Source organism: Meles meles, chromosome 3 (genome assembly GCF_922984935.1).
Source record: "Meles meles chromosome 3, mMelMel3.1 paternal haplotype, whole genome shotgun sequence".
NCBI lineage: Eukaryota > Metazoa > Chordata > Mammalia > Carnivora > Mustelidae > Meles > Meles meles.
In genome coordinates, this window is record NC_060068.1 from 103,723,109 (window position 1) to 103,750,404 (window position 27,296).

A 27,296-nucleotide genomic window follows, 5' to 3' on the forward strand; every position below is an offset into this window, starting at 1 on the left:
CATTTCCCACATGGTTCTCCCACATCAAGCAGACATTTCATTTCTGAATAACACAGAGTCTTCATGTTTGGCTTGCCTTATAAGCATGCTTGCCACATCAAGCCAAAAGCTCATTTCCCCCCAATATTTCTTCCACAAACGTCATCCACTCCATCCCCCTAAAACCCTGCATCATAGTCTTTCATCCCAGCATCTGAACCACTACAGAAATGTGTCTCAGAGCCATCTTCAGTGACTCACAATCCCCACAACAGATTCTCTGTGGGCACTTGACAGTTTCTCCTTTGAAATTGCCTTCCAAAGACTAATTAGCCCTCAGTCTCCCAGGGAACAGTTCTCTCTTCTCTGTTACTCTGTGTGGACTCCCCATTTCCTTCTCTTGCATCTGTCTGTTCTTCTGAGCCTTTAAAACCGACCAAGATCTGGGCTAAGGGATGAGGTTAATTACTTGTCTTTAGCACACCACTTGTTTCATGAAGGCATGGGGCTAGCCCCTATTTTTTTTTTTTTAATATTTTATTTATTTGACAGAGAGAAATCACAACTAGGCAGAGAGGCAGGCAGAGAGAGAGGAGGAAGCAGGCTCCCTGTGGAACAGAGAGCCCGATGTGGGGCTCGATCCCAGGACCCTGGGATCATGACCTGAGCCGAAGGCAGAGGCTTTAACCCACTGAGCCACCCAGGTGCCCCAACTAGCCCCTATTTTTAACAGACTGAGGCATCTCATGATGGCACTGTTCCCCTTCTTGGACCTTCAGGTGATGGCAATTGTCACCTACCCCAAACTTAATTTAACTTTTAATTTTAAGCTCATCTTTCCAGCTATCACGCTCTCCCCAAGCCCTCTCATTCTCCCCCAGTATGCACATCTGGAACCATTCACAAAGCGGTGGTTGAAATTTCCACTAATTCAAATGGAATGCTTAGGATGGAGGCCACTGGGAGGCCCTCAGCTTCCCTCAGGTCCCAGGCAAGTAGTTCTACTCTAAGAAATGCATGAATCAATAAACATTCCAGAGCATGCCCACTGGGGGCAGAACCCTGAACCAGGGGCACTGGGGCAGCCCAGCTCTGTATGTAGTGGCCCTAAGGCATGCCAGAACATCATAGACGGGCCTAAAGACTGAATAGTGGCCCCCCAACATCCGTATGTTGAAACCCTATCCCAGTGTGAGTTTATCTAGAGGGTTTCTAGGAGGTAAGGAAGGTGAGGTGAGACCATAAAGGTGGGGTCTTAAGCCAATAGGACTATGGCCTTCCCAATCTCTCCTCTCCTCTCATGATCGAAGGTTGGGTATCTACAGGCCAGGAAGAGAATGCCCAACACAATCCAGTCATGCTGGCACCTTGATGTTGGACTGCCCAGCTGTCAGAACTCTGAAAAATAAATTTCTGTTGTTTAAGCCACCCAGCCTATAGTGTTACATGATGGTGTTAACACAAACAACCAGCTCTTACGTCCATGTCCAGTTAACATGGTTCAAGGGAAAACCAGGAATCCAGAGCCTTTGCTCTCCTCATTGGCCTAGCCACTCTGCCCAGGAAGGGTTCAGAAATCAGGGAGGGCAGCGAGAAAATCAGGGAGAAACACATTGAAAAGAGATTCATTCATCCACTGAGGCTCCAATAAGCATGTGTGACTATTGCGTAAAATTATGAATACTTTCAAACACAATATATTTACATTTGTTTATAAGCACACGGAAGAAACATGAAAAGACATGAACTAAATGGATAAGGGTCACCTTTGGGATAGAGAATAGGAGTAGGGAAGGGAGAAGAGGGGTGAGGATGATGAAGAGGGGCTTTTAATAATATAAAAGTGTTTTAATATGTTCACCTATGAAGTAAAAACACACACACTTGCAACTACTTGCTGAATGAGGAATTAAGGCAGTAGGCAAGGCACACTGGATCTGGCTTTCCTATTTAACAGGCAATCCTACTCCCCAGGCCTTTCTTTCTGGGACCTGGGAAAGTAATAATTTTTTTTTTTAAGTTTTATTTATTTATTTGACAGAGAGAGAGAGATCACAAGCAGGCAGAGCGGCAGGCAGAGAGAGAGGGGGAAGCAGGCTCCCCGCCGAGCAGAGAGCCCTATGTGGGGCTCGATCCCAGGACCCTGAGATCATGACCTGAACCAAAGGCAGAGGCTTTAATCCACCGAGCCACCCAGGCACCCCTGGAAATGTAGTAATTTTGAAGGCACTAAGAGTCTGCCTGTCCTGTTAACTGCTGTATCCCCAGAACCTAGCAAGGTGCCTGGCACAGAGTAAATGGTCATTCACTCACCAGCTGCTTGGACGCATGAATGAATGCATGGATGAATAGAAGAAGGGGGTCCAGAGTCTAATAGGAAAGATCTCTAGGAAGGTCTATCCCAGGCCAGCAGCTTTAGGTGAAGCCTCAGAAAATAAATCTGAGAGACTTTCTGGGGAATTTTTATGACTCACAAGTTGAGATGGTTCAAAGGACTCTAGGTGGCACATGCCTCAAGAGAACAGCCAGAGGGACCAGAACTTTGGAACTAGGGTCTAAGTCTCCAGCACTTGCAAGGGACACTAATGTCCCCAACAAAAGAGTATGCCTCCTCTGCTTCCAGATAACCAGTGCCCACCAGATCCCATGTGATCCTGGTAGAGACCCTACCCTCCCCAAATACGTGGGAGTCTGGAGCAGAAATGACTGTTGCAATGCTACAGTGGGCCTGAGCCTGAGAGGAAGGTTAAGAGCACAGCCTCTCGCCCCATCACTTAAATGAGTCTGTTTACTTCTCTGTGCTCCAGTGTCCCTGCCTGTGAAAAGAGGATGGTCAAAGTACCTTGTCTATGTGCACTCAGACCTAGGAAAGAGGAGGGGAGCTTAATGAAAAGTGAACTGATTTGAAGATAGCCAAATAAAACCATGTGACTTCATTCATGCTGAGTTCATCACTTGGGCTCTAGAAATAAGATGCAATTAGACCTACATTTGATGTATCACTATGACGGTCTTCAGATGCATCATTAGTCTGGCTAGACTAAATGACAACGTCAGGGCAGAGCATTCTGGAGCACAGATATTCCTTCCACCAGCTAGTCAATCAACTCATCAATGCCTAACTAACCTTGGTTTATGTGTATTTTTGTTCAAAGACTTTATGTAATATATATTGTTGATTCATTAGCATTGAACCCATGGTCAGGGGCACTGCAAATGATGCCTGAAGGAAGCTGATCTGACATAGGTATCTCCTTCATAAGACACATCAAACCCTTCATGCACTTAGAACACTGGACAGCCCTTCAGCGCTATACCTGGGGGCCATTTCAGATAGTGAAGTCGTCGACAAACAGCACAGGAAAAGTGTCACAAGACAAACACCGAGAAGGTGCTTGCTTACGGCACAAGGGCTGAAACCAGAAGGCAGAGCAACATTTTCATTCGCCTCAGCTAGGAAAGTGCACATCCCAGGCTCATTCTTGAGCCTCTCAGAGCATGTCCACACATGACCACAAAAGCATTACCAGTACTGATTTCCAAGTTACCAATAAATCTTAGCAAGTAAGCAAACTTCTAACTACAGAATCTGTGAATAATGAGGATCAACGGTATTTTGTAATCTTTCTCCTTTTCAAACACTTAAAGAAAGTTTCTTTTTGCTCCCATGCAAGGCATGAGTTTTGTGGGTTTGAATCTGCCCTCATCTACCTCCCTTATTTTCTGGCTTCATCCTCATCTTCAGACCTTAGGAACCACACGGGACGCTGGATGCCCTCTGCTTCCTGCTCTGAGGACGTCAGACAAAAGATGGGATCTGCGGCTGTGTGTGGTCAAGGCAAGAGCCAATGGAACCTGGGGGAAGGCATGAGCAACACCAGAAAAGAAAGACCCTTCCCTAGCAAATGCCAGAGGGATGCACATAGAGAAGATGAAACTGAAGCTGACTCTCTGGTTTGAAATCACACAACTCCAGTAAGGACTAAGGAACTATGAGATTGAGTAAAACAAGGTAAGTATCTGAAGGAAGGTAACGCATTAAGTCTAAAGTGCTCACAACACCAAGGCACTCTCAGTTGCAGAGACAAGAAAGCAATCCTGATAAATTCAACCAAAGAACTTACTAAAGGGTATCTGACAATTCACAAAATTTCTATAACAGCCAGAGAACCTTCAAATTCATTCTGGACCCAGTTCAGTGAGGAAGCCCTAGTTGATTCCACTGGAAATAGAACCTGTAGTTGACAGTTCTGCTCCAGGCCTCTGTTTCTAGAACACGGCTGGCTGCCCCAAGAAGCCAGGATGTGTCCACCACTATCACCCTCACAAGGATGTATTCTGCATGGGCCTTGCTTCTGATCTGAATCAGGCCACAGCACACAATCTGTGCTCTAGCTGCCAGGTTGGGGATGGGGTTGGGGATGAGCCTCTGCCCCTGGGTGTCTCTGGAGTGTGAAGTACATTGGGCCTCGTAAGGCAGGAGATACCCAACCCAGAAGAATGATGCTCAGATGTTGGGAAGACCAACAGAATAACAAGTGTCTGCTATAATATATTCAGAAGGGTTAGAAACAGGACTGGTAATAACAGCTCCTACTTTTAAGCACTTAACATGTGTCAAGCACCACATAAAACAGTTAACATGCATTTAGAGTTTAAACTTTGCAAAAAGTATAGAATGAGTATAGAGAAGAGATTGAGGGAGGGCAAAGCAATTTACGAGGGAAACCATTCTGGTTTGCCCAGGACTGAGTGGTTTCCTAGTATGCAGGACTTTCAGTACTAACACCAGGAAAATCTCAGGGGAAATAGAGCAGCTGGTCAGTCTAGTCACATTAGCCTGATCGGGACCTCAGATCTGGCTTATACAATGGGGGAAAGTGGCTCAACTTCTTGTAACCTCAGTTTCCGCATTTATAAAATGGATATAACAAAAATATCTCCCTCATAGAACTGTTGTGGAGAATTAGAGATGATATGTATGAAGTACTTCCCACATCACCAAGTCTATATTAAGAGGGCCAAAAAAAAGTTAGAAATTATTCTTAAAAACTCCCAGAAAACTTTTGTTTCCCCACATCAAAACAAGTGGTCGAAATGAGTCTTCTCTCCAGGCCTGCACAACTCCACGCTATACTTGAGATGCCTAAGCATTTGTTGCGTCCCTATCCAGATGCTGGCTGAAGTGTGGGGCGGATGGAAGGAATTAGCATGCCCAACTAACCTGATCCTTAAGGCAGTGAAAAAGAGGTGGAGGCAGCAAAGAAGAACAGAAGAAAGAGATCACAGATGAAGAAGACATTATTGTGGAAGCAGAGTCACTAGAAAAAGTCAGAAGGGGCAAGTCAGTTCCACTACTGCAGTACAACAAGGAGGTTAGAAACACAGTCCACAGTGCAACCAGGGAAAATGGACAGACCTCCTAATACATGCAACATCAGGTAGGTACTGAGCCTACATTAGCTTCAAACACATTTTGGTCAAATTTTTCTTCAAGGATCAGAGACTCCATATTTTAGCTATGTAGGCCTTACAGCCTCTGCCACAACTACTCAGTTCACAGCTGGAACATAAAAGCAGCCACTGACAATATGTAAACAAATGGGTGTGGCTGTGTTTCAAGATTTTATTTTTATTTTTCAAGATTTTATTTTCCCAAACAGGCAGCTGCCCACACTCCCCACCCTCCACCCCCGTCACAGTTTGCCAAGCCCTGACTTACACTAAAGCCAGTCTTCTGGACTCACCCTAACAAAGTTGATAAATAAGCCTCAAAAGAATGAAACTAATTCCAAGGACCTTAACTGCATCCCAGAGCCACAGAGCCCAACAATATATACAGGAATGCAAAGAACTCCAACACTCAACAGTATAAAATATACAATGCCTGGAATCCAATCAAAAATTACTAGTCATGCCAAGAAGTGAAAATACACCCCATAATGAGAAAGGGGGAAAAAATCAATCACAAGGAATGTCACAGATGATACAGAAAAAACATACAAAAACATTAAAACATTATTATAAGCAGGTAAGTTCCAGAAAGTTAAAGGAAAGCATGAGCATGTTAAGAAGAAACATCAAAGACAGAAAAAGCTATAGCTCCAACTTCTAGAGATGAACAATATAATGCCTGAGATGTGAAATAAACTGGATGGAATTTGGGAGCAGATTAGACATTGCAGGAAAAAATTAACGAATTTAAAGACACAGCAATAGAAACCATCCAAAATGAAATACTGACAGAAAAAAAAAAAAACCCACTAGAAAAAAAAATGAACAGAGAATCAGTGAGATGTCTAACAACATAAAGCAGACAAATATACCTGTAACTGGAGTCCAAGAAAAAAAAAAGACAGGTCGATGAGACATAAAAACATATTTGAGGAGGGGACACCTGGCTGGCTCAGTTGGTGGAACATGCAACTCTTGATCTCAGGGTCGTGAGTTCAAGCCCCACACTGGGTGTGGAGCCTACTTAAATTACATACACACACACACACACACACACATATATGTATGTATGTATACATGTACATATGTGTATATATACAAATAGGTATACATTACTAATAACATTTTAATAATATTTAATATAAATAATACAAAAATAATAATTAACATTAAATATATATTTTTTGAAGAAATAATGGCTAAGAGATTTCCAAATTTGATGAAATCTATAAACCTACCGATGCAATAGCCTCAGGAAATCTCAACCAGAAGGCATAGCAGAATCACATTGCTTATAACTGGTGATAAAGAGAACATTTTTTAAATAGCTAGAGGAAATAGACAAAAAGGAATAAAGATTGATGGCAGACTTCCCGTCAGAACAATGCAATCCGGAATATAGTAATACCTCTAAAGTGCTAAATGAAAAAAGAACTCTTAACCCAGAATTGTATGCCCTGCAAAAATTTTTGCAAAAGCAAAGGGGACAGACACTTTTGAGCACAGAATGAAAAAAATCACCATAAACCGACCTCTACTATGAGAAATGTTAAAGCAAGTCTTTCAGGTCAAAGGTTATTGATAGCAAATGGAAACTTGAGGTCGACACAAAGGAATGAAGAACACCAGAGAGAAAATGTATGTGGGTAAATATACTTTCTTCTTACTTTAAAAAAGTCTCTTGGGGCACCTAGGTGGCTCAGTCAGTTAAGCATCTGCCTTGGCTCAGATCATGATCCCAGGGTCCTGGAACTGAGCCCTGTGTTGGGCTCCCTGGCCAGCAAGTCTGCTTCTCCCTCTCCCTCTGTCCCTCCCTACAGTTCATGCTCCCTTTCCCTCAAATAAATAAAATCTTTAAAAAGAAATCTCTCATATGTGATTTAAAAAAAAAACAAAACAGGGGCACCTGGGTGGCTCAGTGGGTTAAGCCTCTGCCTTCAGCTCAGGTCATGATCCCAGGCTTCTGGGGTCGATCCCTGCATCAGGCTCTCTGCTCAGCAGGGAGCCTTCTTCCCCCACCCCACCTCTCTGCCTGCCTTTCTGCCTACTTGTGATCTCTGTCTGTCAAATAAATGAATAAAATCTTTTTTAAAAAGTCAAGCAAAGGAACAAAAAGGAGAGAGAAGCAAACCAAGAAACAGACTCTTCACTATAGGGACCACACTGATGGTTCCCAGATTGGCTGTGGGGGAGGGGATGGTGAAATGGGCGATGGGGATTAAGGGGTGCACTTGTCAGATGAGCACTGGGTGAGGTATGGAAGTGTGGAATCACTAAATTGTACACCTGAAACTAATACGATGCTGTATGTTAACTAACTGGAATTTAAATAAAAACTTAAAAAAAAAAAAAAAACCTCCTTAAAAGAGAAGTGACTGTTCAAAGGGAAACTATCAAGAATGCTTTGAGGGGTTCACAGCACATGGAGAAACAAATGAATAATAACAGCACAAAGAAGGAGGGAAGAGAGGAAGGGGCGGAAATAAAGTTTCATGAGGTTCTTACACTGAACATAATGTATTACTTCAAAGACCATGGTAAAGTTACTGTATATAGTAAATCCTACAGGTATTTCTGAGAAAATACAAAAAGATACAGCTGATTACACCGTGAAAGATATAAAAAAGGGAATTATACTGACTGCAAATAGACATGAGGGATCCTTCTGCAGTGTCAGAAATACTCTAAAACTAGATTGTGGTAATGTTGCACAGTTCTACATTTTCTAAAAATCTGGGGCACCTGGCAGAGCAGGGCACTGAGCAGTCAGTGGAGTGTTCAACTTTTGATCTCTCCGTCATGAATTCAAGCCCTGCCTTGGGCTCCTTGCTGGGTGTGGAGCCTACTTAAAAAGGGGAGGAAGGGGAGGGCACCTGGGGTGATTCAGTCGGTTAAGCGTCTGCCTTCAGCTCAGGTCATGATCCCAGGGGCCTGGGATCCAGCCCTGCACCCGGCTCCAGGCTCAGCGTGAGCCTGCTTCTCTCTCTCCCTCTGCCTGCTGCTCTCCCTGCTTGTGCTCACTCTCTCTGTGTCAAAGAAATAAATAAAATCCTTAAAAAAAAAAAAAAAAGAAAGAAAAAGGGGGTGGGGGAAGACTGACAATGTCAAGTGTTGACAAGGATGTGGGAACAACCAGAAGTTTCATACCTTGCTAATGGGGATGCAAAATAGTGCAGCCACTTCACAAAACAGCTTGGCAGTTTCTTATAAAATTGAGCATACACTCCTACTCCTTCATATTTATCCAAGAGAAATCAAAACATGTATCTATATAAACACTTACATGTCAATTCTCATAGCAGCTTTAGCCTTCATAGCCAAATACTAGAGACCACTTCAATGTCCATCAATAGGTAAATGAATAAACACATTGTGGTTCAGTCATACAGTGGGTAACTACTTAGTCATTAAAATGAATGAACTAGGGGCACCTGGGTGGCTCAGTGGGTTAGGCCTCTGCCTTTGGCTCAGGTCATGATCTCAGGGTCCTGGGATCGAGCGCCATGTCGGGCTCCTTGCTCGGCAGGGAGCCTGCTTCCCCTCCTCTCTCTCTGCCGGCCTCTCTGCCTACTTGTAATCTCTCTGTCAGATAAATAAATAAAAATCTTTAAAAAAAAAAAAAGCCATTTGAAAAAAAAAATGAATGAACTACTGGGGCACCTGGCTGACTCAGTCAGAGGATCTTGGGGTGAGTTTGAGCCCCACATTGGGTCCAGAGATGACTAAAAAAAATAAATAATTTTTTAAAATTTGAAAATAAAAATAAATAAAGAAAATGAATGAACTGCCACACTTGAGGCAGCATGGCTGAATCTTAAAAGCATCTGGGTAAATATAAAAAGTCAGACATACAGAAGACAACCTACTATGCAATTTAACTTGTAGGAAATTCTAGAAAGGGCAAAATTCTAGTACTAAAAAGCAGGTCAGTGGTTGCCAGGGGCCAAGGTACAGGGAAAGGATAAACTAAGAAAGAGGAAGGGGAATCTTTCCGGGATGCTATAAATGTTCTGTATTATGACTGGGGTAGCAGTTGGAAGATTTTATATACTTGTCTAAACTCATTAAATGTAGGTGAATTGTACACTTAAAACTGATTTTATTTACTGTATTATACCTCAATAAATTTGACAACAAAATAAAATAAGATACATTGGAATCAAAGCATGCAGACAATCCTCTTAGGGAAAATATTTGAACTTTTACATTTAAATCATCTTTTAAATCACTTTTATATGATTTATATTTCATAGTTTGTGTGTGTATTTGTGCATATATATATTTATATACTAACATATGTATATAATTTGTAAATGAATATTCATACATTGAGATACCTACTCAATTTTTTTTTTCAATGATAGGGATTAACCATGTGAAACATTTGGAGAGGGGTGCCTGGGTGGCTTAATCAGTTAAGCCTCCAACTGTTGATCTCACCTCAGATATTGATCTCAAGGTCATGAGTTTGAGGCCCGTGCTGGGCTCCAAACTGGGCATGGAGCCTATTTAAAAAATAAAAATAAAATATCATCATCATCTTCATCAAATGTTTGGAGACCTTTGAGTTGTTGTAAGCCTAGAAGGGCAATTTCAGTAATGTGGTAGAAACAGAAACCAGATTGTTACAGCTGTTGAAAAGTGGGGATAATAAGCAGACTTCTCTTTCAAGACATTTGGTGGAAAGGGCATAGCTACAGGCATAGTGGAGAGTTAGGGAAGGTGATTATTTGTAGAATGAGTCATTTCAACATAGGTTTAAAGAAAGGAGTCAGAAAAAAAAAATCAATAATACCATGGTGGGGAGAGAGAGAAGAAAAAACTGTGTATAAAATACCCACAGTTTGCAAAAGGAGATGGTTCTGATGCTTCGGTTAAGAACAGAGGGAGAGAGGGGCGCCTGGGTGGCTCAGTGGATTAAGCCGCTGCCTTCGGCTCAGGTCATGATCTCAGGGTCCTGGGATCGAGCCCCGCATCGGGCTCTCTGCTCCGCAGGGAGACTGTTCCTCCTCTCTCTCTGCCTGCCTCTCTGCCTACTTGTGATCTCTCTCTCTGTCAAATAAATAAATAAAATCTTTAAAAAAAAAAAAAGAACAGAGGGAGAGAGATGGTTGTCAAGTTGATGGTCTCATTTATTAATGAATTATTAAACAAGGTCATCAATGCACAGAAGAATGCAGGGTAGGTATCTCTGGAAGAACTATCATGGCCAATAATATGCAAACTGACTGGTCCCAAACATGCACATAGATGAGTAGTTTATAAGAAGGCAGATGAGCTTCTATCATGAAGTTATTTTTATGGTGATGGTACCTACACACTCACATTTCCAAGCTAACCCTGAGATGGTTGACCAGAGCTAGCTGCTCAGATTTGGCCACTCAAGGAAATGTCTCTTGATGTCTACTCTAGCAAGAGATGGCCCAGGAGGTGGAACTGGTAGGGATCTAAAGGGAAGCTGGTAAACTGGTATCTGTGCCCCTGGTCCCTTTGTAATTCATCTACCACCCACAGGACCTTGGACCAAGATTTGCATTTTGCCTCAGATGCTAATTTTGGTCCCATTGGTCAGTACTAACCTGGGTGTGGTGGTTGTGTGGGTGCGACCACCAGGAAGTGGAGGAAGTGGGACTGGTGAATCAGGCTGGGGGGGCCCCACTGCAGCATGGCCTGACTCATCCAGGACCATGGGAATGGGTACTTCGGGGCTGATGGCGCCATCTCCGAGCAGCACCAGGGCCTTGAGGGGCATCATTAGTGGTTGTGAATGCTTGCCCAGCACTTCTCACAAGGTAGCCTCAGGGCCTGCCCACATGCCATCTGGGTAATTATGTCCTATTTACCTTCCTGTAGATCTGGAAGAACTAGCCCTTGACTTCCAGACTTAACCTCTCTTAGTGTTTCCCTGAATGATACAGTGATTTGAGCCTTAAAGATGGTGCTTCTTTCCAAAACTAGTCATCCCTCTTTCCTTCCTACTCCACGCTACAGGATTCAACAGGACTTAGAGGTGAGGGTCTCTGACCACCTTCTCATTTCTTTTATCAGCTGCAATGTTCTTCTCCCAAAGCAATCCAGACCACCCCTACTGCCAGTGTGGAACTCGGTGTCGTTTCTCTACCTACTTCAAGTAACTCCACTTTTTTGAAGAAACAACCCTCTCTCACTTTTTTTTTTTTAAAGATTTTATTTATTTATTTGACAGAGAGAGATCACAAGTAGACAGAGAGGCAGGCAGAGAGAGAGAGAGGGAAGCAGGCTCGCTGCTGAGCAGAGAGCCCAATGCGGGACTCAATCCCAGGACCCTGGAATCATGACCTGAGCCGAAGGCAGCGGCTTAACCCACTGAGCCACCCAGGCGCCCCCCTCTCTCACTTTTCACTTGATGAGATTCAGGTAGTGCCAACTCTACCCCCAGCCCCAAGGGAAGCACATACAAACCCGCCTGGCTTGTTGGAACATCACCAGCTCTTGGCCAATGACTGGTTCAACAACGGGTATGTGACCTGAAAAGAGTCAATAAGACCCATTCTGGGAGTTCTGTGGAACTCTTAGAGGAGAGAATCATTCTATGCTGAGGTTCCTGAGAACACAAAATAGAGGCCTGAAGTTACTGACAACTTCTTTCTTCTTCAAGAGTAAGTTAAATAACTCTATGTGCCAAGAATGATTTTAAGTGTCTGTATATATTATCTCATTCAATTCCTACATCAACCCCAGGAGTCACAAGTTCTATTTTATGAGGAGGCACAGGTTGGAGGTCGACAGGACTGCATTTGAATTCTGGCTACATCACGTACAAGTTGTCTAACAGGCAAGTTGTTTAAACTTTCTATACCACAGTTTCCTCATCCATATAATGAGGCTAATAATAGTACCTCCCTCATAGGTTGTTGTACAGATTAGTCGATTTATCAATGTACAGTCTTTAGAAGAACACCAGGCATGCAGCAAGTATTCAGAAAGTTTTAGCTATGACTATCACCATCATCATCTCCAGTGTAAGGACAAGGGAAACAAAGCACAGAGATTTTTAAACTAATCTAAGTTTGCATATCTAGTAAAGTGATGGACAAGGGATTTGAATCAAGTCTGCTTCTGGCTCTAGAGACTGTATTTTTTAACTGCAAAATAATATTTTCTGTGCTCCAGCACCCTATGGGAGAGTCTGCCCATAAACAGAGAACACACACAACACAGAGCTGAGAGATGGACAAATTAACATGGAGTTCTGGAGACACTGTCAGAGCCCTGGAATTAGCTATCTTAGTCCGTTCTAGCTGCTGTAACAAAAACACCATAGACTGAGTGGCACATAAGCAATAGAAATTTGTATCTCACAGTTCTGAAGGCTGGAAAGTCCAGGATCAAGATGTTGGCAAATTCAATGTCTGGTAAGGGTGTTCTGGTCTACCAACAGCCATCTTTTCTCTGTGACGTCAGAGGGCAGAAGGGTCCAGGAAGCTCCCTGGGGCCTCTTTGGTTTTAACTGTAACCCCATTCAGGAGGGCTCCACCCTCATAACCCAATCACTTCCCAAAGGGCCCACCTCCTAATACCAAATACACTGCTTGTGAGAGGTGTCGTCATATATGAATTTAACAGGGACACATTTAGTCTATTTTATCCCTCAAGCCAGAAGTCAAATCTACCTTTAGAGTTTTCAATAATTTTACTTTTTAAAAAGATTTTATTTATTTATTTGAGAAAGAGAGAGAGAGAGCAGGGCAGAGCAAGAGAGAGAAGATAGCACTAGCAGGGGTAGGGGGCAGAGAGAGAAGAAGCAGGCTCCCTATTGAGCAAGGAGCCCAATGTGGGGCTCAATTCCAGGACCCTAGGATCATGACCCGAGTCAAAGGCAGATGTTTCCCAAGTGACCCCTGAATTTTCAATAATTTTAATCAACAAAGTTCCTTCTATCTCAGTCCAGTTTGAGTTGAGGTATCTGTCCCTTGCAGATGAAATCCCTTACAGACTTGACTAAAATAGCAATTCAGATCCTCAAGACTATCCTTGTATTCTGGGCATCAATGGCCCAAGGACAACAGGAAACATTCCCATAAAATAATCTACTCCAGGGTTATAAAACAAAGCTGCTCATCTGTTCTGTCATTCATTCATTTCACCCAAGCATCCCCCATGTGCCAGGTACTAGTTAGTTGCCTAAGCATTCTGTCTGGATGGATTGGGCATAAGGCATTCTAAAGTGTCCAAATATCAGTGGCGTTCCCATGAGTTTATCAATTAGGTCCGGATCCAACCTCAAGTAGAATCTCAGTTCTATCTGTCAGATCAGAGGCCTCTGGGATCTTATCATCTATGCCAGATCTTTTCTGAGCTCTGCATAGCCACTGCTACAAGTGGTCTCTAGCTTGTTTAGAGTAATGGAAAGGTAATGGAAAAGGTAATGGGGGACTTCTGCATGGACTAAATTATTCATCTCCATCGAACCACATAAGCAGTATTCAATCTCTGTCTCTGGACACAGTCTTCCCAGATCAAAATATTCGATCGAGGTCCAAACAGGAAATGCAGATGCAAGCGTGTCACTGAGAATGCCAGGGTAAAGCCTTCCACCAGCAAGGTGAGTCTTCTCCTTCTTTGCATCAGATGTACACACACACAGAGCCCTTGAGGGCTGAGATTACTTTTGATTTTTACATCACAAGCGTCATAGAAAATATACAATGAAACCCCAATGATCCCTTGGAGAGTTCATTGCTCTCCCCCATCATCTTTGATTCCCCTGCCTCCTCTCCGCATCCTTTGAACTTCTAAAAAGACACTTTGAAGGCATGTCATAAAGCAGTTTTTCATTCATGCCCTTCTCTTTGATGATCCTGCTGTTTGTCTGAACTGCAGCATCCACAGGATGTCGGGCGGGCGAGCTGAAAGCCAACACTGATGAGGAAGGGCCGAGTGAGGACGAGCCTGCACTGCATTTGTCAATAACAAGAAAGCGGAATGAATGAATGAGCAAGACATGAAGGGCCCAAGCAGAATGTCTGGTTTCTCTTCTATGCCCTACCCCTCAAAGTGACTACCTGTGAGAAAGGTGAAGGGTACTGTAGCCCAGTGACAGTTCACAGCCTGCAAAATGTTTTGTTTGGAGGCCTCCCTCCAGCTCTGGCCTCAAACCTAAGAGTTCTCTGCTCACCCCAAAACTGCAATAACCCAGCTTCCCCTCAATGGAAAGTATTATTGGTTTTCCCAACTTCTCCCATTTTCCCTAGTGAAAGATTCATTCATTTCAAGGCTAACAAGATATGATGAGGCAGGGAATGGAATGGGAGAGAGGAAAAGCAGATAGGCAGGACCACAGACATGCCTTTCTTCTCCTTGCCCACAAAATAAATGGTTGAGAACTAAGACTCTACATAATTCTCAAAAACCTTAAAATCCTCAGGAAATAGCCATGGCCCTCAAAGTACCAGCCCTGACGCCCAGGCCTGGGTAGGCTGACTATGGTGAATGCAGACAAGAGCTTTCCCTTAACCTGAGTATTCTCAGAAGAGAAGGGAAAATAAACCACTCCCTGCCTTGGTGCACTGAGTCTGATTGGTGCTAAAGAAGTGGTTATGAGGGTCAGGGTGGGGAGAAAAGCCTTCATCCGGTTATAAATATGAAACACATTAGAACCTATCACTCTGGAGGGTTCTGCTGTCAGTGGGGAGGGTGAAGAACTGACTCACACATTCCTAAATGTTAGTGACTGCCTGCTAAGCCCTGGGAGCACAAGGGTGAGCAAAACAGAGGTCTCTGTCCTCACGGAGCTTGCAGTTTAGTCAGCGGTCAGACACTGAACAGTTCCACTCAGTTATGTGGAATTATAAATCGGGATGTGCCTTGAAGGAAGAGTCTACATAGGGGGTTACGAGGGCTTTCAGCAGAGAGACAGCATGTGGACATGGGCGTCGAGCTACATGGAAATCTGGGAAGGCCCATCCAAGGAGTGCCACCCAAGCTGAGACCTGAAAGGGAGAGGGACTCAGCAAGCAGAGTGGGGACTACTAGGTTATGCAGCTGGAAGAACATTTTATGGAAAAGCACACGTGAAGGTCTAGGTGAAGGGAAGTCAGAGAGAAGGCGTCAACCCCAGAAGCCAGGGAACAGTTAGGAGTAAAGATTCAATGAATGTGTCATATACCTCCCAACATGCCGGGTGCTCTCCCAAGTACAGTGAACACAGCACCAAACACGGCTCACCAAGTCATGCCCTCCTAGAGTCTCCCTCCCAGAATGTTCATCTCTTTAGGAACCCGATTCCAGCAGAGTTCCCACTAATTCAGGCTGCCCGGCTGTGAGGAAGGAAAGGACAGCGCTACTTCATATGCCCCAGGGTATTCCTCACCTGAAGGGCTCATAGCGTGTGCCTGCAAACTTAAAAGTGTACAGCTAGCTACTCTTGTCCCACCCCTGCATGGATGTATGCCAGACCAAGATCTCTGAGGAATGCAGCAGGCAATGGGGCACGTGAAGCCAACCTGGACATCACCTACCCTCAGTGTGGCCATTCTGGAGCACCAGGGCAAGGGGTATGGAAAGATCTCTAGCTCCTCCATGGACCAGTTCTAAGTTCTGCCAATCATCCTGGCACAGAACGTTGTGACTGACAGCATGGCATATTTGAGTCCAGCCATCCTGGCTTCTTGTCTCAACTCTGCCACTTGCCAGCTGGGCCCAGCACTTAACCTCTGTGATCCTGATCCCTAGTCTATAAAAGAGAGGTTAATAGGACTTGGACGACAGGTAGTTGTTAGCATTCAAAGAGTGAGGGCATGTGAAGTGCTGAGCACTCTGCACAGCAAACGCTCAGTCAGCATCTGCGACTGTGGTTATTACAACCGTGCTATAGCCCACTTCCCTGACTTAAGGCACCGGGCTTCGTGTAATTTTCATCTATCACAGAATCACAGCTCAGGCAATTAAGCGCAACTCACAGCCGTCTCCCCTTGATTCACTCATTGCCAGGGAAACCAAGGCAGAGTTCAGTGGCTAGCCCGGCATAACCCCAGGACTTCAAAGTCAGGAATGTTCATTTCTGAGAACAGTGAAGCAACCACAGGAAGCATGCTGCAGAAGGAACAACGGGCTGAATTAGTCCTGCGGGAATTACTCGGAAATATCTTCCATTCAGAAAGACTTTGTGAATTTTCCATTGCAAATATTTAATATCGAATGGGGTTTCTCTTCCGCCTTTGTCAGTGGAGTGCTCAAAATAATTTTAGTATTAGTCTAAGCCCAGTAAAAATCAGCGAGATAAATCTATAGCACTTCCACTTCTCGCTCGCTCCACCTGCCCACAATGGATCTCGAATCCAAACATTGAGGACATGAAGTGTTCCCCAGCTCAGCAGCACGCCAGCCAAGAAGTTGCTTTTAAAACTGAGGATGCGGCTTGAACATTGGCCCTGCTACTGATGTGTTTTATGATTTTAGACTAATAACTTGTGCTCTTCAAGCTTCAGTTTCTTCCTCCATAAAACGGGGGCAACAAGAGTGCCTACCGAGTTATCGGCACATGGGAGAAGGGCCACCTGTGAATGCTGGTTACTATTATTTCTACTACTGTTCTGTCCCCACCCTGACCCAGGTCACCCAGAGATGAGCTGGGTACAGCCGGTCCAGCGGGCTCTGGGCAGCCACCAGCTGACCATGGAGAAACACATCTTCCGCTGGAATGGGGGTGAAAAGGTTCTGGGTCCTCCTTGGAGATTGTCGGGCCACACAGATGGAGAGTTCTTTGTGAAATTAAGAAAATCCATTCATGACCGAATCAAATCACATGATACAGAGAGAACTGCCCGACTGTTTCTGCCAGTTTCCACCCCCCAAATCAGACTCAGCACCTGATTAAAACCCTTAACTTCAAAAAGGACCTCTAGAGGATTTTCTTTTCCTCTCTCCCCGAAGGGAACCATACAAAGTCTCTGACCTCATGGAACATCCAGTGCAGGAAGGAAGAAAACAGACCATAGATAATGGCAGGAGTTAGGAAAAACCCTATGATGGAAACAAAGTGGGGGACAGGATGGAGAAGGACAGAGGATGGACCATCCCACAGGGGATGGTCAAGGAAGCTGTCCCAATGAAGTGACAGAGGGCCCAGGGCTGAGCTAGTCACGACAAATAGGTTATCTTTCGGATTCCTTATCTTCAAGGTCAAAACCAGGCCAACAAGTGGAAGAATCAGGTGAGAAGAGAAGTTCTAGACTGAGAGTCTTTCCTTGTAATGCTCCCTTGCCACCATGAACCCATGTAACAGTGCAGAAGGTGCATCTCCTTCTCCTCCCCACAGACGGCCCTATAGCATTGCCAGAAACACAGGTCTCCGAATTTCTGCCAGAACCACTACTGGATAATAATCGTAACAGCAATGATCATTCCCTGAGCAGTGCTCTACACCTCTTACGTTTTTTGTAGGAAATGTTCCCTCATTTCCTACAAAGGGGATGAATGGGCATGAGGGTATTACCATTACCACCCACGTTTTACTGAAGGGGAGACCCACGCCCAGGGAGGCTACTTGGCTCAGGGGAACACAGCTAATACAAGGTGCGGCAGGGAAGCTCCCAGGTAGGTACCACTATCAGCCCCATTTTACAGCTGAAGAAAGTAAGACATGAAGAGGTAAAGTGACCTTTCCAACTGGTACAGCCCATAATGGTAGAGAGAGTATTTAAACAAGGCAGACAATGTCAGAGTCCAAGCATCACATTTCAAGACTCTAAAGTGTGTGCATGGAACAGCAAGTCATTCCATTTCTCTGCAGCCATTCAGGTGGGAAGAATCTCCAGTCATTTGGTGAACAGAGACACGCACAGGACAGCCAGGCCTGGGACCACCTTCCCAGCACTTCAGCCCAAAAAGAAAGCCAGACACAGACATGTTTATACACAAATAATTCAGTACTGCTGGGATAAAAGCCGAGAAGTCTAGGGTGCAATGAGCAGGTAAGAGGGACGACTAGAGAAATGTCATCTGAGGCAGAAACATTCAAACGCTAGCCGAGCGAAGAGAAGGGAGATCAACATGCCACATATCAGGATCTGGGAAAGAACATGGCAGACATAGCAAGTGAAAGAGAGCAAAGGGGTCTGGGGCAGTAGGTGAGAAGAGGGAAGCAGGGGTAGCAGGAGAGGAGTCTGGGCAGGCTGGCAATGGAGAAGATGAAGAAAGTGAGGGAGCCAGGTTGTGGGGAGCTCCTAAGGTCAGGCTAGGGATGGTCCACCATTTGGTTGGGAGGAACTAAACACTTTCACAAGCAGAGCTGCCCCTCAAGAAGGGGTCTGGAGACATGTGTCAGGTGATTCAGAAGGAAGTAGGACTGGTGGTCTAGAAACAATGACCTTAATCCACATAAAAGGTAATGAGTACCTTGAGGGAATGATGGCAGGAGAGGTTTAAAGTGGAGGGAAGTAATTCAAAGGACAGCAGAGAGATGGGGGACATGACCCAGACAAGGCCTAGAGGTCAAGGAAGAAACTTGAGTCAAATCTGGTGACTAGAGTATGGGGCTGTTGAACAACCAGAAGGAAAACTGAGGCACCATGAACAGTTCTTTTTTTTTTTTTTTTTTTTTTTTTTTTTCACAGATGAATCTTTTATTTGGACAAGACAAAAATGTCTCCACATTGTTTCCTTTTATACAGAAAGTGGAACATTTCAAATATATTAGGTTTTCTCTTTTTCAGCAGAAATCTTTTCAATCTGGTTGCAGGAACTTCTTCTCATTTTAGGATTCACGTTTCAGTAACACATAAGCACCCATTACAGCCAAAAGAGCATACCATGAACAGTTCTATTTGATCATGTTGAAGGTGAGGTCCACTGGAGTGACAGCTACTGGCACAATGCAGGGCACCTCGATAGGCTCTAAGAAACAAATGCCATCCATCATAGAAACACAGATCAAAACCACAGTGAGATACTACCTCACACCAGTCAGAATGGCTAAAATTAACAAGTCTGGAAATGATAGGTGTTAGCAAGGATGCGGAGAAACATACACGGTTGGTGGGAATGCAAGCTGGTACAGCCACTCTGGAGAAAACCGTGGAGGTTCCTCAAAAAGTTGAAAATAGAGCTATCGTACAACCCAGCAATCACACTATGGGTATTTACCCCAAAGATACAAATGTAGTAATCTGAAGGGAAACATGCACCCGAATGTTTATAGCAGCAATGTCCAGAATAGCCAAACTATGGAAAGAACCCAGGTGTCCCCTGACTGATGAACAGATAAAAAAGATGTGGGGTACGCATGTGCGCGCACACACACACACACACACACACACACATGAATATGAATACTATGCAACTGTCAAAAAGGAGAAATCTTGCCATTTGCAATGACATGGATAGAACTAGAGGGTATTATGCTAAGTGAAGTAAGTTAATCAGAGAAAGACAATTATCATATGATCCCACTGATATGCAGAATTTAAGAAACAAGGCAGAGGATCATAGGGGAAAAGAGGAAAAAACGAAACAAGACAAAACCAGAGAGGGAGACAAACCATAAGAGACTCTTAATCTTAGGAAACAAACTGAGGGTTGCCATATGGAAGGCGGTAGGGGGATGGACTGGCTGGGTGATGGACACTGAGGAGGCTATGTGTTGTAGTGAGTGCTGTGTATTGTACAAGACTGATGAATCACAGACCTATACCCCAGAAACATATAATACATTATATGTTAATTTTTTAAAAAAGAAAAAACAAATGCCATCTTCCCATTTCATACTTTGGAAAGGTAAGACTCAGTGAGGTGGAGTGACTGGGCCATTCACACACTCATGCATGGGACTCTTGAGCCAGAGCCCATCTCCCTCCACAACCCCATGCAGCTTCCCTGCAGCTCTTTTTTGGTTTAAATCTTCTCTTGTTTATGTTCATTTGCTTGTGTTCTGCCATCTGAAGAAATGGCACCTTTCCAATGACTCACCCTGCCCTGGCCCGGGGACAGCTAACTCTTGGGCAAAATATAACTCCCAGATAAGTTCTGTTCAAACCACAAAGAGATTTCACACCATGGGTTTATTGTCAACATTTTTAAAAATTAGAAATTTTTACATACAAATCTAGATATCGAGTTTCTCCCGAAAACCCAAATTATCTGGTGACATGGGGTTCTTACTCTCAGCTGAAAAGCAGCGGCCCTCTCGAGTAACCACAGCTTTCTAGTTCACCATAGTCTCCACTCCAAACATCTAACAACCAAAATAGAAACTAAGACATATGACCACCTAAGAAGTCTGTTCCTTCAAAACTAGCAGTCATTTTTAATCTTAGGGACAAAAAGGAGTAGCGGGGACCACACTCTTCGACTGTGGCAGAGCTCTACCTCCTTAGTCATACATATTTGAGTCCCTGGCCTGGCATTATCACTGTCAATGTTTTATTTTTACTAGATGGTAAAGGAGAAGGGCTCGTTGGGCATGCGTGCTTGACGCGCAGCTTGGGACCACTCAAGAATAGTGTCTTTTTCCATGTTATAATCACCCTAATTCCACCCAATTCCTGTGTTATTCAACTCTTGCCACACGGATTCTAAGTTTTAATTCATGCAGAACATCCCAGGGAAGTGGGGACCCAGAAGTGTATTTGCCCAGCACCATTTGGGAAGAAATACAATCCAACTGAACTAAGGGCTCAAGCTGAGGCTGGCTTGGGTCTTCCATGAAATGGGACATTCTTTCAGAGCAGTATCCTAACAAAGGAGCTGAGGAGAGAAAACCCATCTCATTACAGAGCTTCCTCCCCCTCGCTGAGACTTGGCAGAGAGCAGAAAAATGAAGCACACCCCTTGCTCCTCTCTAAAAAATCCAACTATGGGGAATGGGAGCCAGGATGTAAAAGGTGGTGGGGTGGAGACATCAGTGAAACAAAGTGCCTTGTGGCCGGCTCTGAAGGCAAGCGGGTAACTCCCATTTCAGGGGGCCTGCTGTTCAGAGGGTCAGGAAATGCCCAGTATCTGCCAACACTCCCTCCTGTTCAGTGCTCCAGCCCTCTCTCATTTCCATCTGACCGGATTCTTTCACATGGGCAGAGATGTGTCAACAACGGAGCAGCCCATGCCCGTGCCTGCGGGAGAGTGGGCCCTGCCCCGCGGCCCTCAGGAGCTGCCCACCGTGCACACACTTCCTCAACCTCCATGGAAGCACCAGCAACCAGCAGTTCCCTGGAGAGCTCAGCCACTAAAGGGTTAAGTGGGGTTACACCGGGGTTACATGATGTGCAACCACAGACATGTTCCCGCCACTGTCAGAGTTTACGGCCAAGTAGGGAAGACAAATAGTAATGATATAATCACACACATATATGCAGGTGTTATTCAAAAACAGAACTATGGAGGCACCTAGCTGGCTCACTTGCTGGAGCTTGCAACTCTTATTCTCGGGGTCGTGAGCCCAAGACCCAAATTGGGCTCCAAGATTACTTTAAAAATAAAGTAAAATAAGCCAAGCAGAACTATGTACTCTGGAGGAAACAGTTCCGGGCATGCATGCGATCAATTCATCAGACATAGTCAGGGTGGTCAGAGAAGGAAGGCTTCCCAGGGTAGGAGTTGGCTGGCTGTGGGGGTCGGGGGGTGGGGCAGGAAAGTATTCTAACTGAGGGAAGAGCAGGTGCCAAGACTCTAAAGAACTAGGGAGTATGGAATGTTCCAAGACCTGAGATGTGATTCCTACAGTTGAGTGTGGCTACAGGGGAAGGGGGGGGGGAGGTTGGGGGAGGAGCCCTGCATCTGATAGGCCGAGGGGGTAGGTTCTGCAGCCCATAGACCCCTCCTTGCCTGCTGTGCTGTTTCCCAGCTGTTCTAACCAGTCCCAGATTCCGGGTTATGCTCATTCTTTAGTGACCTCCCCTGAGCTCCTAACACAGTCCACAGTCCAGAGTAAGGAGAAGCAGGAAGAGCACAGAAGATGAGCACTGAGGACAGACCTCACGGAGGACACCCAAGGAGAGGAATGAATGCACGTCTATAAATGAAATATACAGTCACCGGCATAAAGCTGGGGCCAATGGTAAAGAAAACTTTTTAACTTCAGGGCTGCCAAACCCTGGAGAGCATCTTCTGCAAAGAGGGATTCTTCTCTATCTCCAGTTCTGAAGCTTTGAGCCGGCTTCGGGTCCCTGTGGCTCCAGGCATCTAGCACCACTGACAGAAAGCCTCGGGCTGCAGGGGGCCTGCCCAAGAGCGGGCAGGTGCCTTGCCCCAGCCAGCTGCCTGATCGGCTGCCGGGTTTATTCTGAAGTTTTGTTTTGGTTCCAAGGTTCAATTTGAAGGACCTGAACAAATGTGGGTGGTCATTGGGAAGGGGGGGGGGCGGTGGGAGACAGGAGCTCTACAGACAAGGGTGGAAGGATTCCCCAGAAACGCCAGCCCTCGACCAAATTACAAGCTGCCCAGAAGGGGACAGTACCACTAGGTTATTTCTGGAGCCAAACAATGCTGGCTCTCATCACTGACAAACTGAAGACAAACAAGGAAACAGACATGGCCCCACCCACCTCTCCAAAAGGCCAAGACCATGCCTCAGAAATTACTCAGGTATAATTTCAATTAAAAAAACAACTTAAAAATTTAAAATCAGGGGTGCCTAGGTGGCTCAGTGGGTTGAGCCTCTGCCTTTGGCTGAGGTCATGATCTCAGGGTCCTGGGATTGAGCCCCGCATGGGGCTCTTTGCTCCGCGGGGAGCCTGCTTCCACCTCGCTCTCTCTTGTCTGCCTCTCTGCCTACTTGTGATCTCTGTCAAATAAATAAATAATACCTTTAAAAAAATTTTTTTAAATCGTCCTTTGTGATCCCTCTCAGTTCTTGCAAACAATACCTTGAACATGTCACGCCCTCATTAACTTGTAGAAGAGATTTCATTCTAACCTGGCAGTGACCCTCAGAGGTGCTCTAAACAGCAGCTGGTGATCTTTTTCATGATGACTTCATTTCAGGATGTTCCTCGGTTATCAACTCTCCAAGGACTCCCTATCGCATCTCAAATTAGCCCACAGCGTCAACCCCATCTCCTACCTCCTTCCCCCTGCTCACCACTCTGCAGGCAAAATGCCTTCCTCTCAGTTCCTCAACCAAGCCATGGGCTTTTCCGCTGCCAGGCCTTTGCACAGGCTGGTCCCTCTGCCAAGTGTGCCGCCACCAACACTCCACACTGGCCCCCTCCTTGGACCTTGTTCATCCTTCAGCTCTCAACTGAAATATCACCACCTCAAAGAGACGCCCTCCTCAGTCACCCATCAAAAGTAACACTCTTCCCTCTCTGTCTTATCTCAGGCCGATTTTTATTTCTTTGTTTTTTTTTTTTTTTTTAGAGCAGATGCTATCTAACCAGGAACTCTTCTTAGTCCCCCCTGAGAATTTTTCACTTTTCTGTAACTTGCCCATTAGGCATCAGGCTCTCCCACGAGACAAGGAACTCCAAAAAGGGAACAGACCCTATCCACCTTGCTCACAAATTTTCCCTCCCACCAGCACACGGTGCCCAGTACCTGGGAGGTGTGCCATCTCCGCTAACTTCAACGAATTAGCTGCATCATTTGCAGACACACTAGCCTGGGCTCCTCAAGGATGTCAGCTCACGAAGGAAGGAGAAAGGTTGGGGAGCCATCCTGATTAGCAGACACCAAAGAGGCACAACGATTTAATGCAATATGTGTCTGTTGAAGGCAGTTGATCCGAAGTAAACACTACTACTAATAAAGGACAGGACTGAGACAGTACAGCCATTTGAATCTGAACTGCATGTGAGTAAGGGTGCGAGGCCAGTGTTACATTTCCCAAGCTGGTTAATTCCACCAATGTTAGGGAGGAGGGCACAAAGACGTGACCTAGAATACTGTGCAACAGAAATGTCATGACAACTGCAGCTCACTTTCAAACCATTCAGCAAAAATAAATGTGTGTGTGTGTGTGTGTGTGTGTGTGTGTGTGCATACCTACAGAGAATATTGTTCTGGTCTTACCATCTGTCCTACAGGTTTTAGATTTTTCAAAATAAAAACCTGGGGGTATGCGGCAAATAATATATGGCTTAAATAACCAAACAGAGTTCTACTTACTTTCATTGAAGGGCTGTGATAGTCCAAGATCATATGGGTAGCCTCTGGCAATTGGGGTGAAAACCAATATTCCAAAGTCCCAGATTTTTTTTAGTTTTCACTACATAAAACAACTCACCTGGACTCCTGACAATTTCAAATACGGAACTTTCAGGGCCCTGAATTATATTACTGCCAGATATGCATCAATTAAAAAAAATCAAAACAATGTTGGTTGATTTTAATCTGGGACTTTTGCCTCCAGGCCATTTCACCTTACAACATAAAAGCCTTCCTGTTTGCATACATCTAGACCCGAGACAATCTAATATCAGCACTTTCCACCTGCCCCCACCCCATGCCCTGTGAACTATAACTCTATTAATAAACAGTGACCTAGAGAAATGGGGTGGGGTGGGGGAGAAGGGAGTCTGGCACTAAAGTTTTAATTTTCTATTTTTATTAAAATTCTTAAGCTTTAATTTCCATTTTCTTTTCAGTCTAGACCTTTGGAGCCTGTCCATGGTCCAACTCCTATTCATCCTTCAAGTCCCAGCCTAGATGCCTCTTCCTCCAAGAAGCCTTCCCTGACTTTTTAGGGCAGTTTAAGAGCATTTCACCTAGGCTCCCACAAGCCCTCTCTGTTCTCTAGAAAAAATTAAACCTCATCACACTAATTTTTATTGCCTGCTTGCTTATCCGACTTCGTCACTGAATCATATTCTTCACGAGGGCAGGGGTTGGGATGTCAGTGCCGAGCCTGCACCCAGCCCATACAGGACACACAAGAATCCATTGAGCTGAACTCTACTGCAACAGCTGGCCCAGTCCCACTGCTGGCCAGATCTTGGATGACTTGTGGAGGGCAGGCTGAGGCCAGCTCTCCCAGAGCAGCTCCAGTGAAACTCTCTTTTTGCCTGTTGTTTCAGGTGTCCTGTATCACACATCCCCTTTGGGACAGGAAGTGTCCTGTGTCACTGTTTTCTCCTCTTGTTCTGATATCAAAGGCTGGACCAGGGAGTTCCTGAGTGAAGATCAGGGGGCTTGGGTCCAGTTACCCACCACCTGCTAGAACAGCAACTTGGCCGCATTGCCAGGTGGGGAACAACACACGCTTTATTAAATAATAACAACATAATACACACTGCTCACTCTATCCAGTCATTTCAGCTCACAGAGTCTCATCAGGGTGGGACAAACAGAAGGGGTTTCGGTGGCAGAGGCGGGGGCAGAAGATTTGCAGGATGTAAATTATTTGGATTTCATGGATTTGACTGAGGAGTGCTTTTTCACTTACCTATCCCTTCCCACAAGGACTGCAAACAGAAACTGTCCCTTACTGGTCACTGTACATGGAGTAAGGGCAGATGCTGTGTATCTTTTTCTCAACCCCCTCCTCCCTCCTGGGCCTCAGGTTTTCTCAAGCCTAGCAGTTGACATGGTGACACTCTTTCCCGAAAAGACTGAGTTGTTTGTATTTTTTTTTAAAGATTTTATTTATTTATTTGACAGAGAGAGAGATCACAAGTAGGCAGAGGGGCAGGCGGGGCAGAGAGAGGCTGATGTGAGGCTCGATCCCAGGACCCTGAGATCATGACCTGAGCCAAAGGCAGAGGCTTAACCCACTGAGCCACCCAGGCACCCCAAGACTGAATTTTTGTACATGACTGTCTTTTTTATAAACACACACACAAGCACACATCAGCAACCCAGAATCTAGCCCCCAAATCCATATGTTTCTGTTTAAGGATATGATTGCCCACATGGGGATCTCCTGATCCCTGAACCAAACTTAGAACTCGGGACACATGGGACACATGGGTCGGGGGGTTAGAGTCAATGCCAAGGTCACTGAATAGTACCTTTGTCCCCAATGTCCCACCATCCCTGAAAGCCCACCTCCCATGGGATCTCTCCCACACGGAGCCTTTCTCCACCAAGCCCCTCTCTCACCCATCCCCTCCTCCCCACACTAACCACTATAGCCCTACTGTTTTCCCTCATTATCTCTCACCTAGATGGGAGCAACAGCCTCCTGACAGTCTTCCTCTCTGTGGCATGCCACTACCCCCCTCACCCCAAGTCAGACCAAAGAACTCCCTTCCTGAGATCCTGCAGTGACCCCAGGACCCACAGACTCCAGCCCACATGCCCCAGGAAGGCAAACCAGCCCTGTCTCATTCTGTAGCTTCAGCTCCCACACGGTACACTCCTCCCTTGTCTGATCACACTGCTTGTGCTCCCCTCTCCCTCTCCACACTGGTTCCCCCACTCCAGGCCTTTACAAACTCTTCTGACCTCCTGGAAATCCCTTCCCATCCTTGGTTAATTCTTATTAGCTTCCTGAATCATTCAGGCATCACTGAATCTAGGATGCTCTCTCTGAAGCCACAGTTTGGGCTAAGAACCCTTCCTCTGGCCCCACATTCTCCACTTCAACTCTTTTAAGGTGGAGTTGTGTGTACCTGAGCCTGACTCCCCAACTAGATGGTTCCTTCCCCAGGGGAATGAGTGGGGCTGATCCGGTATAGCTCCCCCACACTGGCACAGTGCCTCAACACTCTAGATGACCAGTAAATATGTGCGGAATGGAAATGCACTTCAAAGCCCCAAAAAGAACCACAATAGGCCATTCAACTGAGAGCCCACACCATCTGAGGAAAGAAAGAGAAAGTTTCCAGGTTATTAGAGCCCACACTTGGCCCTGGGGGTCCCTGGCCTAGATGCTCAGAGCATCAGGAGGACACCCAAGCATGACCTGAGGACGGAACCAGTGTTAGTCCTGAACGTGACCCCCCCAAGCTTCT